We start from the raw sequence: 15,694 nt of genomic DNA, 5'->3' as shown, positions 1-15,694 counted from the left end.
TCGGGATAGGAGGACGGGATAGGAGGACAGTATAGGAGGTCGAGATAGGAGGTCGGGATGTGGGGTCGGGATATGACAACAATATATGAGGACTGCATATGAAGTCAAAAGCTTCCTCCTTTGTTTATTTTCCTCCCCAAAAAGGATTAGGAAGGAAAAACCAGGCAACGCTGGGTACTCAGCTAGTATAGTTATAAATATGTTTCAAATGGTAACCAGTTGTTAGCAAATGAGAGGATGTAACAGCAAGTGGGGTTCATGTGCAGGTAGCCACAGATGCTGATAGTAAACCCCCCAGACAGCAGTGTATGTTAGCATGACTATCAATGCTGGCAAAGAGATTCTCTGCCTGAAGAAGTGGTCATGGTGAACTCAATAAAAGAGTTCATAAATATTTTATTATATCTTTTCATAGGACAACACTGATGAAATGACACTCTGCTACAATGTAAAGTAGTGAGTGCACAGTCTGTATAACAGTGTTTAACGTTGTGGCCCCTCAAAATAACTTAACCCCTTAACGACACAGGACGTATATTTACGGTCATCAACGGCCGGGACCCGCGGCTAATACCACACATCACCGATCGCGGCGATGTGCGGTATTAACCCTTTAGAAGCGGCGGTCAAAGCTGACCGCCGCTTCTAAAGTGAAAAGGAAAGTGACCTGGCTGCTCAGTCGGGCTGTTCGTGACCGCCGCGGTGAAATCGCGGCGTCCCGAACAGCTGACCGGACACCGGGAGGGCCCTTACCTGCCTCCTCGGTGTCCGATCGACGAATGACTGCTCCGTGCCTGAGATCCAGGCAGGAGCAGTCATGCGCCGATAACACTGATCACAGGCGTGTTAATACACGCCTGTGATCAGGATGAGAGATCAGTGTGTGCAGTGTTATAGGTCCCTATGGGACCTATAACACTGCAAAAAAAATGTAAAAAAAATGTAAAAAAAAAAAAGTGTTAATAAAGGTCATTTAACCCCTTCCCTAATATCACCCCCCTTTTCCCATAAAAAATATAAAACAGTGTAAAAAAATAAAATAAATAAACATATGTGATATCGCCGCGTGCGTAAATGTCCGAACTATAAAAAGATATCATTAATGAAACCGCACGGTCAATGGCGTACGCGCAAAAAAATTCCAAAGTCCAAAAAAGCGTATTTTGGTCACTTTTTATACCATTAAAAAATGAATAAAAAGTGATCAAAAAGTCCGATCAAAACAAAAATCATACCGATAAAAACTTCAGATCACGGTGCAAAAAATTAGTCCTCATACCGCCCTGTACGTGGAAAAATAAAAAAGTTATAGGGGTCAGAAGATGACATTTTTAAACGTATACATTTTCCTGCATGTAGTTATGATTTTTTCCAGAAGTGCGACAAAATCAAGCCTATATAAGTAGGGTATCATTTTAACCGTATGGACCTACAGAATAATAAGGTGTAATTTTTACCGAAATATGCACTGCGTAGAAACGGAAGCCCCCAAAAGTTACAAAATGGCGTTTTTTTCTTCGATTTTGTCGCACAATGATTTTTTTTCCGTTTCGCTGTGCATTTTTGGGTAAAATGACTAATGTCACTGCAAAGTAGAATTGGCGACGCAAAAAATAAGCCATAATATGGATTTTTAGGTGGAAAATTGAAAGGGTTATTATTTTTAAAAGGTAAGGAGAAAAAAACGAAAGTGCAAAAACAGAAAAACCCTGAGTCCTTAAGGGGTTAAAGAGGTATTCCAGTAAAAAAAAATTTTTCTCATATCAACTGGCTCCAGAAAGTTAAACAGATTTGTAAATGACTTCTATTAAAAAATCTTAATCCTACCAGTATATTATCAGCTGCTAAAGGTGTGTTCTTTTCTGTCTGACAACAGTGCTCTCTGCTGACACCTCTGTCTGACTCAGGAACTGTCCAGAGTAGGAGCAAATTCCCATAGCAAACCCCTCCTGCTCTGGACAGTTCCTGAGATAGACAGATGTGTTAGCAGAGAACACTGTTGTCAGAAAGAAAAGAACAACTCAACTTCAGCAGCTGATAAGTACTGGAAGAATTAAGATTTTTTAATAGAAGTCATTTACAAATCTGTTTAACTTTCTCGAGCCAGTTGATATGAAAAAAAAATAGTCTTTCAGTGAAATACCCCTTTACCACACAGACATTAATGTTTAAACCTTGGCAACAACTTAGGAACATACTCCTGAGTGGAAATGTCCAAATTGGGCCCAAATTATCAAAATTTTGTGTGGCCACCATTATTGTATCCACTGCTTTAAAACTCTTGGGCATGGAGTTCACCAGAGCCTCAAAGGTTGCCACAGGAGTCCTCTTCCACTCCTCCATGAGGACATCACAGAGCTGGTGGATGTTTTAGACCTTGCGCTCCCCACGTTCGATTTGAGGATGCCACACAGATGCTCAATAGGTATGCTTGACCAGTCCATCACTTTTACCCTCAGATTCTTTAGCAAGGAAGTGGTTGTCTTAGAGGTGGGTTTGGGATCATTATCATATTGGAACACTGCCCTGCGGCACAGTCTGCAAAGGAAGGGGATCATGCTCTGCTTCAGTATATCACAGTACATGTTGACATTCATGGTTCCCTTAATGAACTGTAGCACTCATGCAGCCCCAGACTATGACACTCCAACAACAATGCTTGACTGTAGGCAAGACACACTTGTCTTTACATGCCTCACCTGGTTGCTGCCACACATGCTTGATAGAATCTGAACTATATGAGTTTATCACAGGATATGGTTCCAGAAATTCATCTCCTTTGTCTACTTGTCTTCAGTAAACTGTGGGCCTTCTTGTGCTTCATCTGAAGGAGAAACTCCCTTTTGGGATGACAGCCAGGCAGACCAATTTGACATAGTGTGCGGTGTATGGTCTGAGCACTGACAGGCTGACCCCCAACTTTTTAAACCTCTGTAGCAATGCTGGCAGCACTCATACCCTATTTCTCTAAGACAACCTCTGGATATGATGGTGAGCATGTGTACTCAACTTCTTTGGTCGACCATGGCAAGGTCTTTTCTGAGTGAAATCTGTCCTGGGAAACCGCTGTATGGTCTTTTTTTTATTTTTATATTTTTTTTTAGATCCTGAGAGAGTTTTTTGCTATGAAGTAGGAGAGTGGAGGTGGAATGGCTAATTGAGCCCACTTTTGTACACACTTTTGTTGCCAAGTTTTAGACATTACTAGCTGTGTGTTATTTTTAGTGTTGCTCGCGAATATTCGCAATTCGAATATTATTCGCGAATATCGCATATTCGCGAATTCGCGAATTTCGTGAATATAGCGCTATATATTCGTAATTACGAATATTCGTTTTTTTTTTTTTTCTTTTCTTCACAGTACACATCACAGTGATCACCCCTCTCTGCTTCCAGCTTATGTGGTGTAAAGAAGGCTGTAATACTACTGTGTGAGACTGACGTGCGGAAATTCGCATATGCGAAAATTAGCATATGCTAATTTTCGCATATGCGAATTTTCGCATGTGTTAATTTTGTATATGCAAATTTTCACATATGTTAATTTTCGCATACGCGAATATTCGCATATGCGAAAATAAAACGAGGGTGTGACGAATATGCGAATATTCGCGAATATATGACGAATATTCGTCCATATATTCGCGAATATTCGCGAATTCGAATATGGCCTATGCCGCTCAACACTAGTTATTTTGAGGAGACACAACATTAAACACTGTAATATAAGCTGTGCACTCAATACTTTACATTGTAGAAGAGTGCAATCTCTGAAGTATGGTCATATGTAAGGATATAAGAAAATATGTACAAAAATTTGAGGGGTGTATTCAATTATGTGATATACTGTGTATATATATATTTACAGTGATCCCTCAACACACAAAGGTAATTCGTTCCAAATGAGCCATCGTTACTTGAATACATCATATGTTGAGGGATCCGTGCAATAATAATATAGAAAGTTATACTTACTTGTCCCCGCCGCTCCAGACTGTCACAGTTGGCCTGGATCGTCGCTCTCCATCGCCGATATCACATCCCCGGGGTGTCCCCGCCGCTCCAGACAGTCACTGCTGCCCTGGATCGTCGCTGTCCATCGCGGTCATCACGTCCCTAGGCACGCCACTCCTATTGGATGACAGGATGGCGTGCGCGGAGATGTGATGACGACAAAGGAGAGCGACAACCATGCAGCAGAGCCCAAAGAGGAAGGTCCGGAACGTCGGGAACAGGTGAGTGACACTCACCGGACCACACAGGGCACATTAAATGGCTTTCCTGCAGCAGCTGGAGCAGTCTCGCTGCCGGATAGCCGTTTATGCGATGGCCCTGACATACAAAAGCATCGTATGTTGATGCTGCCTTCAACAAAAGATGGCCTTGAAAGGCACTCGTATGTTGAAATTATCGTATGTCAGGGCCATCGTAGGTCGGAGGATCACTGCATATATATTTACTGCTCAAAAAAATAAAGGGAACGCTAAAATAACACTTCCAAGGTCTGAATGAATAAACTAATCATGTGAAATACTTTCATCTTTACATAGTTGAATGTGCTGACAACAAAATCACACAAAAATTATCAATGGAAATCAAATTTATCAACCCATGGAGGTCTGGATATGGAGTCACACTCAAAATCAAAGCGGAAAACTACACTACAGGCTGATCCAACTTTGATGTAATGTCCTTAAAACAAGTCAAAATGAGGCTCAGTAGTGTGAGTGGCCTCCACGTGCCCGTATGACCTCCCTACAATGCCTGGGCATGCTCCTGATGAGGTGGCGGATGGTCTCCTGAGGGATGTCCTCCCAGAACTGGACTAAAGAATCCGCCAACAACAACAACTCCTGGACAGTCTGTGGTGTTGGTGGGTGGAGCGAAACATGATGTCCCAGATGTGCTCAATCGGATTCAGGTCTGGGGAACGTGAGGGCCAGTCCATAGCATCAATACCCTCCTCTTGCAGGAACTGCATTAGGAGGAACCCAGGGCCAACCACACCATCATATGGTCTCAAAAGGGGTCTGAGGATCTCATCTCGGTACCTAATGGCAGTCAGGCTACCTCTGGCAAACACATGGAGGGCTGTGCGGCCCCCCCAAAGAAATTCCACCGGGATGTTGCAGGCAGCAGAACATTCTCCACGGCGTCTCCAGACTCAATCTGTCACATGTGCTCAGTGTGAACCTACTTTCACCTGTGAAGAGCACAGGGCGCCAGTGGCTAATTTGCCAATCTTGGTGTTCTCTGGCAAATGCCAAACGTCCTTCATGGTGTTACAGCACAACCCCCACCAGTGGATGTCGGGCCCCCATACCACCCTCATGGAGTCTGTTTCTGACCGTTTGAGTGGACACATGCACATTTGTGGCCTGCTGGAGGTCATTTTACAGGTCTCTGGCAGTGCTCCTCCTGCTCCTCCTTGCACAAAGGCAGATGTAGCGGTCCTGCTTCTGAGTTGTTGCCCTCCTACGGCCTCCTCCACGTCTCCTGATGTACTGGCCTGTCTCCTGGTAGCGCCTCCATGCTCTGGACACTACGCTGATAGACACACCACAGCTCGCATTGATGTGCAATCCTGGATGAGCTGCACTACCTGAGCCACTTGTGTAGGTTGTAGACTCCGTCTCATGCTACCACTAGAGTGAAAGCACTGCCAGCATTCAGAAGTGACCAAAACATCAGCCAGGAAGCATAGGAACTAAGAAGTGGTCTGTGGTCACCACCTGCAGAACCATTCCTTTACTGGGGGTGTCTTGTTAATTGCCTATAATTTACACCTGTTGTCTGTTCCATTTGCACAACAGCATGTAAAATTGATTGTCAATCAGTGTTGCTTTCTGAGTGGACAGTGTGATTTCACAGAAGTGTGACTGACTTGGAGTTACATTGTGTTGTTCCCTTTATTTTTTTGAGCAGTCTTTATATGTTTCCATCTCTTATGAATGCCTTTAAAATGTGGAAATCCATGCTTACGGCATCCATTTTAGGACATCGTCAGCTGTCAGCCGTAACTCCGTCCCCGTCAGGCGAAACAGCATCCCACCTCCTCCCTCAGACCAATCGCCGTCAGTCATCAGCCGCAACTCCATCCCTGTCAGGTGAAACTCCCTTGTCCAAAACGCTGTCATCCCTCAGACGATTCTCCCTCAGATGCAACTTCCTGCCGCATAGCAGAGCCGACACTGCACAGCATGTATAGCAGAGTCGAAACTGGGAAACTTGCATGTGTACTACAGACACTACATAGTGTCTGTATAGCAGAGTCTGTATAGCATAGCCGACACTGAATTTCATGTACAGCAGAACCCGTATAGCAGAGAGCCGACACTGACTTGGCTCTGCTATACAGCAGGAAGGTTTTTCGTCTGAGGGATGACAGAGTTTTGGATGAGGGAGTTTTGGATGATGGAGGAGGGAGTTGCGGCTGACGCCTGACTGAGATTTGTCCGAGGGAGGAGGCAGCACGCTGTTTCACCTGAAGCGCGATGGAATTACAGCTGATGACTGACGATGTCCTAAAATGGGCACCGTGCATGCTGCTTGTATGGGAATAATATTGTGCACAAAGCAACGAAATTCAGCACTGTCTTTCCCATGAAATCCTTTTTGAATTGTGGTTCTGGTTTCATTAAATACTGATTACAATGTAAGCAACCTGCAATATATGGCCTGTTACAGTCCATGAATTATGCAGCAGAATAAGGAAGCACTGTTCTAATGTCAAAAAATGGAGAAAGCAGAATAAGCGTTGCACTCACTCGTGTATCAAGCGATGGACCTCAGGATAATTCCGTGAAGGATCAATCTAAGGATACGAAGGTGATCCATGGAGTAGTGAGCAGAGAGACGCCGCTCTCTTTGGCTGGGGGCATACCACTGAGACTAGTTTCGCATCAAATTACGCTTCTTCCTGTCAGGTACGTCCATCTGTGATAAGTAAGTTACTTACATACCGCTGTATAGCAAAGTAACCTGAGAATAAAAGGGAAAACAAAACAACCCAAAAACGCTAGTGCATAGTTAATAGAAACTAAAATACCGCACAGATATAAATGACTTTAAAGAAAGGAAAGAAATAATTCATTTCATTAATCCCCAATGGGCCTAAAGCTTTCAGCTTCATTATCCATAATGCCTCCCTTCGGAGTCATTCGGAACGATCAACTCCCCATTGGAAGATCTGGAACGCACTCTATACCGGCAAATTTTAATTCTTTGGGGTCACTGTTGTGTTATTCGCTCGTATGTTTAATAAAACAAGTGGCCCCTTTGCCGGTACAGAGCGAATACAGATGTTCTCTAATCCGTGTGCACACTTTTCATTTTGCCCACATAATAATGGCCGCAAGACGTCTGGCACAAAAAAAAAACTGGTTGACAAAAATATTCTCACCATCAAGAATGAAATTTCTTTTAGCTAAATTATAGCAACAATATTCACACTGTCTACATGGGAAATTCCCCTTTGGATTGTATTTTTTCTCTCTTCTCTGTTTTCTTTTTTTCACTTTTTTTTTCTTTTTTTCACTATTTATTCTTTTTAGCCTGAACATTTGGCTGTATAGGATGTTATTTTTAATGCATTGTAAGTGGGAACTTTCATAGTGTAAAAGAGTTTTTTGCAATATTTTTACAAAAACCTAATGGAATCAATTCACTGTCTTTTAAAGTTAATCTAACATCTAAACAATTCAAAGAGGTGCCGTCAAAATGAAAAAAATCTCAAAAATCGATATCAGAACCATCCCAGACTAGTATTATGTCATCCACATACCTTAGATAACATTTAATATGCCGTGTGAATGGATTCCTAGAAATGAAGACAAAATTATGCTCAAAAATGAGAGAAAAATGTTAGCATATGTATATGATATAGGCGCGCCCATGGCTGTGCCATGAGCCTGCCTATACCACTGATCATTGTGCAAGAATGTATTCTTCTTGAGAACGGAAAAACAAACCTTCTTCAATAAACTGAATAAAATTGTCACGATTCGGCTGGCAAGAGGTGGATCCTCTGTGCCAGAGAGGGATTGGCGTGGACCGTGCTAGTGGACCGGTTCTAAGTTGCTACTGGTATTCACCAGAGCCCGCCGCAAAGCGGGATGGTCTTGCAGCGGCGGTAGCAACCAGGTCGTATCCACTAGCAACGGCTCAACCTCTCTGACTGCTGAAGATAGGCGCGGTACAAGGGAGTAGACAAGAGCAAGGTCGGACGTAGCAGAAGGTCGGGGCAGGCAGCAAGGATCGTAGTCAGGGGCAACGGCAGGAGGTCTGGAACACAGGCTAGGAACACACAAGGAAACGCTTTCACTGGCACAATGGCAACAAGATCCGGCGAGGGAGTGCAGGGGAAGTGAGGTATACATAGGGAGTGCACAGGTGAACACACTAATTAAGCCAACTGCGCCAATCAGTGGCGCAGTGGCCCTTTAAATCGCAGAGACCCGGCGCGCGCGCACCCTAAGGAGCGGGGCCGCGCGCGCCGGGACAGGACCGACGGAGAGCGAGTCAGGTACGGGAGCCGGGGTGCGCATCGCGAGCGGGCGCCACCCGCATCGCGAATCGCATCCCGGCTGGAGGCGGTATCGCAGCGCACACGGGCAGCAGATCTGACCGGGGCGCTGCAGTTGCGAGGATGTTGCGAGCGCTCCGGGGAGGAGCGGGGACCCGGAGCGCTCGGCGTAACAGTACCCCCCCCCCCTTGGGTCTCCCCCTCTTCTTGGAGCCTGAGAACCTGAGGACCAGACTTTTGTCTAGGATGTTGTCCTCAGGTTCCCAGGATCTCTCTTCAGGACCACAGCCCTCCCAATCAACCCAAAAAATTTTTTTCCCTCTGACCGTCTTGGAGGCCAGTATCTCCTTCACGGAGAAGATGTCAGAAGAACCGGAAACAGGAGTGGGAGAAACAAGTTTGGGAGAGAAACGGTTGATGATGAGTGGTTTAAGGAGAGAGACATGAAAGGCATTGGGAATACGAAGAGAAGGAGGAAGAAGAAGTTTGTAAGAGACAGGATTAATCTGGCACAAGACTTTGAAAGGACCAAGATAGCGTGGTCCCAGTTTGTAACTGGGGACACGAAAGCGGACATATTTAGCGGAGAGCCATACCTTGTCTCCGGGAGCAAAAATGGGGGGAGCTCTTCTTTTCTTATCGGCAAACCTTTTCATGCGAGATGAAGCCTGTAGAAGAGAATTTTGGGTCTCTTTCCATATGGTGGAAAGATCACGAGTCACTTCATCCACAGCGGGCTAACCAGAGGGCAAGGGAGTAGGGAGGGGGGGAAGAGGGTGACGGCCGTACACCACGAAAAATGGGGATTTAGCAGAAGATTCAGAGACTCTGAAGTTGTATGAGAATTCGGCCCATGGTAGAAGATCTGCCCAGTCATCCTGGCGGGAGGAAACAAAATGCCGTAAATAGTCACCCAGGACCTGGTTAATTCTTTCTACTTGCCCATTGGATTGAGGATGGTAAGCAGAAGAGAAGTTTAATTTAATCTTGAGTTGTTAACAGAGAGCCCTCCAGAATTTAGACACGAATTGGACGCCTCTATCCGAGACGATCTGCGTGGGCAAACCGTGAAGACGAAAAATGTGTACAAAAAATTGTTTTGCCAACTGAGGCGCTGAAGGAAGACCAGGAAGAGGAATAAAATGTGCCATCTTGGAAAATCGATCAACGACCACCCAAACAACAGTGTTGCCACGGGATGGGGGTAGGTCTGTAATAAAGTCCATACCAATCAGAGACCAAGGCTGTTCGGGGACAGGCAGAGGATGAAGGAGACCAGCAGGCTTCTGGCGAGGAGTCTTATCCCGGGCACAGACAGTACAGGCCCGCACAAAATCAACAACATCCGTCTCCAGAGTCGGCCACCAATAGAAACGAGAGATGAGTTGCAAGGAGTTTTTGATGCCCGCATGGCCTGCGAGGTGGGAGGAGTGACCCCATTTGAGAATCCCGAGGCGTTGGCGTGGAGAAACGAAGGTCTTCCCTGGAGGAGTTTGCCTGATGGAGGCTGGAGAAGTGGAGATCAGACAGTCCGGAGGAATGATGTGTTGCGGAGAGACCTCTACTTCCGAGGCATCCGAGGAACGAGAGAGAGCATCGGCCTTAATGTTCTTGTCGGCAGGGCGAAAATGAATTTCAAAGTTAAAACGGGCAAAGAACAACGACCACCTGGCCTGGCGAGGGTTCAGCCATTGGGCAGACTGGAGATAGGAGAGATTCTTGTGATCGGTGTAAATGATAACTGGAAATTTTGATCCCTCCAGCAGATGCCTCCATTCCTCAAGTGCCAATTTAATGGCCAGTAGTTCTCGATCCCCGATGGAGTAGTTTCTCTCCGCCGGAGAGAAGGTCCTAGAAAAAAACCCACAAGTAACAGCATGCCCGGAAGAATTTTTTTGTACAAGGACCGCTCCAGCTCCCACTGAGGAGGCATCAACCTCCAATAGGAAGGGTTTAGATGGGTCAGGTCTGGAGAGCACGGGAGCAGAAGAAAAGGCAGACTTGAGCCGTTTAAATGCGTCTTCCGCTTGGGGAGACCAGGACTTGGGATTGGCATTCTTCTTGGTTAAAGCCACGATAGGAGCCACAATAGTGGAAAAGTGTGGAATAAATTGTCTGTAATAATTGGCAAACCCCAAAAAACGTTGGATAGCACGGAGTCCGGAGGGGCGTGGCCAATCTAAGACGGCAGAGAGTTTATCCGGGTCCATTTGTAATCCCTGGCCAGAGACCAAGTATCCTAGGAAAGGAAGAGATTGACATTCAAACAGACATTTCTCCATTTTGGCATAAAGTTGATTGTCTCGAAGTCTCTGAAGAACCATGCGGACATGCTGGCGGTGTTCTTCTAAGTTGGCAGAAAAAATTAGAATATCGTCCAGATACACAACAACACAGGAATATAAGAGATCACGAAAAATTTCATTAACAAAGTCTTGGAAGACGGCAGGGGCGTTGCACAGGCCAAAGGGCATGACCAGATACTCAAAGTGTCCATCTCTGGTGTTGAATGCAGTTTTCCATTCGTCCCCCTCCCTGATGCGGATGAGATTATAAGCACCTCTTAAGTCCAGTTTGGTAAAGATATGGGCACCTTGAAGGCGATCAAAGAGTTCTGAGATAAGAGGTAGGGGGTAGCGGTTCTTTACCGTGATTTTATTAAGTCCGCGGTAATCAATGCAAGGACGTAGGGAGCCATCTTTTTTGGACACAAAAAAAAATCCAGCTCCGGCAGGAGAGGAGGATTTGCGGATAAACCCCTTTTTTAAATTTTCCTGGATGTATTCAGACATAGCAAGAGTCTCTGGAGCGGACAGAGGATAAATTCTGCCCCGGGGTGGAGTAGTGCCCGGGAGGAGGTCAATAGGACAGTCATAAGGCCTGTGAGGAGGTAAAGTCTCAGCTTGCTTTTTGCAAAACACATCAGCATAGTCCATATAAGCCTTAGGGAGACCGGTTACAGGAGGGACCACAGGGTCATGGCAGGGAGTACTGGGAACCGGTTTAAGACAGTCCTTGAAACAAGAAGTACCCCAGCTCTTGATCTCTCCTGTGGACCAATCAAGGGTTGGGGAATGGCGTTGAAGCCACGGTAATCCAAGGAGAATTTCGGAAGTGCAATTGGAGAGGACCAAAAACTAAATTTTTTCGTGATGAGGTCCGATGCACATTAGGAGGGGTTCCGTGCGGTAACGCACGGTACAGTCCAATCTTTCATTGTTAACACAATTGATGTAGAGGGGTCTGGCGAGACTGGTCACCGGGATGTTGAACCTGTTGATGAGAGAGGCCAAAATAAAATTTCCTGCAGATCCGGAATCCAAGAAGGCCATAGTAGAGTAGGAGAAGGTAGAGGCAGATATCCGCACAGGCACAGTAAGGCGTGGAGAAGCAGAGTTGACACCAAGAACTGTCTCACCTTTGTGCGGAGTCAGCGTACGTCTTTCCAGGCGGGGAGGACGGATAGGACAATCCTTCAGGAAGTGTTCGGTACCGGCACAGTACAGGCAAAGATTCTCCATGCGGCGTCGTGTCCTCTCTTGAGGTGTCAAGCGAGACCGGTCAACTTGCATAGCCTCCACGGCGGGAGGCACAGGAACGGATTGCAGAGGACCAGAGGAGAGAGGAGCCGGGGAGAAAAAACGCCTCGTGCGAACAAAGTCCATATCCTGGCGGAGCTCCTGACGCCTTTCGGAAAAACGCATGTCAATGCGAGTGGCTAGATGAATAAGTTCATGCAGGTTAGCAGGAATTTCTCGTGCGGCCAGAACATCTTTAATGTTGCTGGATAGGCCTTTTTTAAAGGTCGCGCAGAGGGCCTCATTATTCCAGGATAATTCGGAAGCAAGAGTACGGAATTGGATGGCGTACTCGCCAACGGAAGAATTACCCTGGACCAGGTTCAGCAGGGCAGTCTCAGCAGAAGAGGCTCGGGCAGGTTCCTCAAAGACACTTTGAATTTCCGAGAAGAAGGAGTGTACAGAGGCAGTGACGGGGTCATTGCGGTCCCAGAGCGGTGTGGCCCATGACAGAGCTTTCCCAGACAGAAGGCTGACTACGAAAGCCACCTTAGACCTTTCAGTAGGAAACTGGTCCGACATCATCTCCAAGTGCAGGGAACATTGTGAAAGAAAGCCACGGCAAAACTTAGAGTCCCCATCAAATTTATCCGGCAAGGAAAGTCGTAGGCCGGAAGCGGCCACTCGCTGCGGAGGAGGTGCAGGAGCTGGCGGAGGAGATGATTGCTGAAGCTGTGGTAGAAGCTGCTGTAGCATCACGGTCAGTTGAGACAGCTGGTGGCCTTGTTGCGCTATCTGTTGCGACTGCTGGGCGACCACCGTGGTGAGGTCGGCGACAACTGGCAGTGGAACTTCAGCGGGATCCATGGCCGGATCTACTGTCACGATTCGGCTGGCAGGAGGTGGATCCACTGTGCCAGAGAGGGATTGGCGTGGACCGTGCTAGTGGACCGGTTCTAAGTTGCTACTGGTATTCACCAGAGCCCGCCGCAAAGCGGGATGGTCTTGCAGCGGCGGTAGCAACCAGGTCGTATCCACTAGCAACGGCTCAACCTCTCTGACTGCTGAAGATAGGCGCGGTACAAGGGAGTAGACAAGAGCAAGGTCGGACGTAGCAGAAGGTCGGGGCAGGCAGCAAGGATCGTAGTCAGGGGCAACGGCAGGAGGTCTGGAACACAGGCTAGGAACACACAAGGAAACGCTTTCACTGGCACAATGGCAACAAGATCCGGCGAGGGAGTGCAGGGGAAGTGAGGTATACATAGGGAGTGCACAGGTGAACACACTAATTAAGCCAACTGCGCCAATCAGTGGCGCAGTGGCCCTTTAAATCGCAGAGACCCGGCGCGCGCGCGCCCTAAGGAGCGGGGCCGCGCGCGCCGGGACAGGACCGACGGAGAGCGAGTCAGGTACGGGAGCCGGGGTGCGCATCGCGAGCGGGCGCCACCCGCATCGCGAATCGCATCCCGGCTGAAGGCGGTATCGCAGCGCACCCGGTCAGCAGATCTGACCGGGGCGCTGCAGTTGCAAGGATGTTGCGAGCGCTCCGGGGAGGAGCGGGGACCCGGAGCGCTCGGCGTAACAAAAATCATGAGATTTATCCAAATTGGACAGAAAAACCTTTGTCGCTTGTATACCCGCATCATGCGGGATGCGGGTGTGCAGGGATTCAACATCAATAGACACCAATTTATAAGATTCTTGCCAGCTGAAACCCTCAAAGGCAGTTAGTACAACAGTGACCCCAAAGAATTTAAATTTGCTGGTACAGTGCGCATTACAGATGTTCCAATGGGGTTGATTTTCATTCTGAATTACTCCGAAGGGAGACATTATGGATTGTGAAGCTGAAAGCTTTAGGCCCATTGGGGCTTAATGAAAGGAATGATTTCTCCCCTTTTCTTTAAAGTCATTTATATCTGTGCTGTATTTTTGTTGCTTTTAACTATGCATGTGTGTTTTTGGGTTGTTTTGTTTTCCCTTTTACTCACAGGTTACTTCGCTATACGGCGATATATAAGTAACTTACCTATCAAAGATGGACGTATACCTGACAGGAAAAAGCGTAATTTGATGCGAAACTAGTCTCAGTGGTACGCCCCCCAGCCAAAGAGAGCAGTGTCTCTCTGCTCCCCGCTCCATGGATCGCCTTCATATGCCTAGATTGATCCTTCACATAATTATCCTGATGTCCATCGCTTGATACACGAGTGAGTGCAACACTTATTCTTCTTTCTCCACTTTTTGCATTGTGGATTCCATTACTTTTTTTGTGTTAGCACCTCGTACACGAACTTCTTCCATTCATTAGTATCTGTACCCAGGTGCTCATTCATTCGGTGCTATATGCTGTGCCTACATGGTCATTGGTTCTCGTGCTTTTGTTTACTGTTCTAATGTCACAAATGGTTGGCTCAAGCACAGTAACGCTAGACACTTTACCCTGGTACATAACTGTGATGCAAGAAAGATCCTAAAGGCAGGGAAGGGTATCCAGCTCCCAGGAAAAATTATATTAATAAAAGTCAAACATTTTAATGAATCCATTTTTAAAAATAAGCATGGGAAAAAAAAACACCAAGTGAGATAAAATCACCACGCAACGTGTTTTGGACCATTAGGTCCTTAGTCATGGCACAGAAAGGACTGTCAACTCTCCTTTTATATTCTATGTCTTCACATGTGTTTCAAGGAAAACCCACCTCCCACCTAGAAGTTTGGCGTCTGCCGTCACTTCCTGGGAGGGATTCCTGATACAAGCCGAAATCCAGCAGTATTAACCCATTCTAGTGTTTCATTGCAAATTGCTAGCATACATATCCAAACAAGCAAAATAGAAACAAATGAAAAGAAAAAGAAACAAGAAGGAAAACATATAGCAATATTCCAGAAGGAAAAAACAAATCCATATGACATTTGAAACTGGTCCGAGGCAATCTTCTTGTAAGTGATTCACACACAATCATCCAAGTACAACCTATTTGACATCTTAGTAAAAATAAGATAGGTCGTTGCGGGAGTTTAACCCCTTCGGGTAACGGGAATCTAATTTTAATATCCAAAATGCCTCTCTCTTGAAAACCGCATGAGGCCAATCACCTCCTCTTTGTGGGCGAGGTACCCGTTCCAAGCCTGCTACCTGGATCGATTGCAGGATACCTGCGTGCGCCTCCCAAATATGCCTACTTAGGCCAGAGACTGCACAAGAACCACCAAATTCTTCAGGCTTTGCATTGAAATGTTCATATAATCTTCTTTTTAGCTTTCTAGAGGTGCAGCCTATGCACTGCACATTACATTGCATGCAGATTGCAGAATATACCACATGCGTTGTTTCACAGTTTATAAAAGATTTTATATTAAAGATTTTTCCACTGACTGGAGAATAGAACTGTTTAGTATGTGTCATGAATTTACATAGGCTGCATCTCGGACGTGAACACTTATAATTGCCTACCGTACTCAGCCAGCAATTATTTGGATTTTCCTTGAAGGAAAATCACTGTTGGATAATCTTCCCTGTAAAGATCTCCCTTTTTTTTTGCAACAAACCTTACTCCATTAGGCAAGACTTTATAATTATCCTCGTTGTCACGATGCCGGCTGGCAGGTAGTGGATCCTCTGTGCCAGAGAGGGATTGGCGTGGACCGT

General features: G+C 46.3%; 1 protein-coding gene across 4 annotated transcripts in view; it reads right to left on the bottom strand.

Moving 5' to 3' along the window:
* FGR (FGR proto-oncogene, Src family tyrosine kinase) overlaps nt 1–15,694 on the bottom strand; it is a 197,654-nt gene that overhangs the window by 142,212 nt on the left and 39,748 nt on the right. The window contains exon 1 of one of the 4 annotated variants that reach the window (XM_056557380.1): nt 6,768–6,872. The exons of the other annotated variants lie outside the window; for them this stretch is intronic. The gene's annotated coding sequence lies outside the window, so the exon portion shown is untranslated. Of the gene's footprint in view, nt 1–6,767; nt 6,873–15,694 lie in introns of those variants that run through there. 4 annotated transcript variants of the gene reach the window in all.

This window comes from Hyla sarda, chromosome 2 (assembly GCF_029499605.1).
Source record: "Hyla sarda isolate aHylSar1 chromosome 2, aHylSar1.hap1, whole genome shotgun sequence".
In the NCBI taxonomy this organism is placed as follows: Eukaryota; Metazoa; Chordata; class Amphibia; order Anura; family Hylidae; genus Hyla; species Hyla sarda.
The sequence above is the reverse complement of the archived record's forward strand: the minus strand, read 5'-3'. Positions and strand labels throughout refer to the sequence as shown.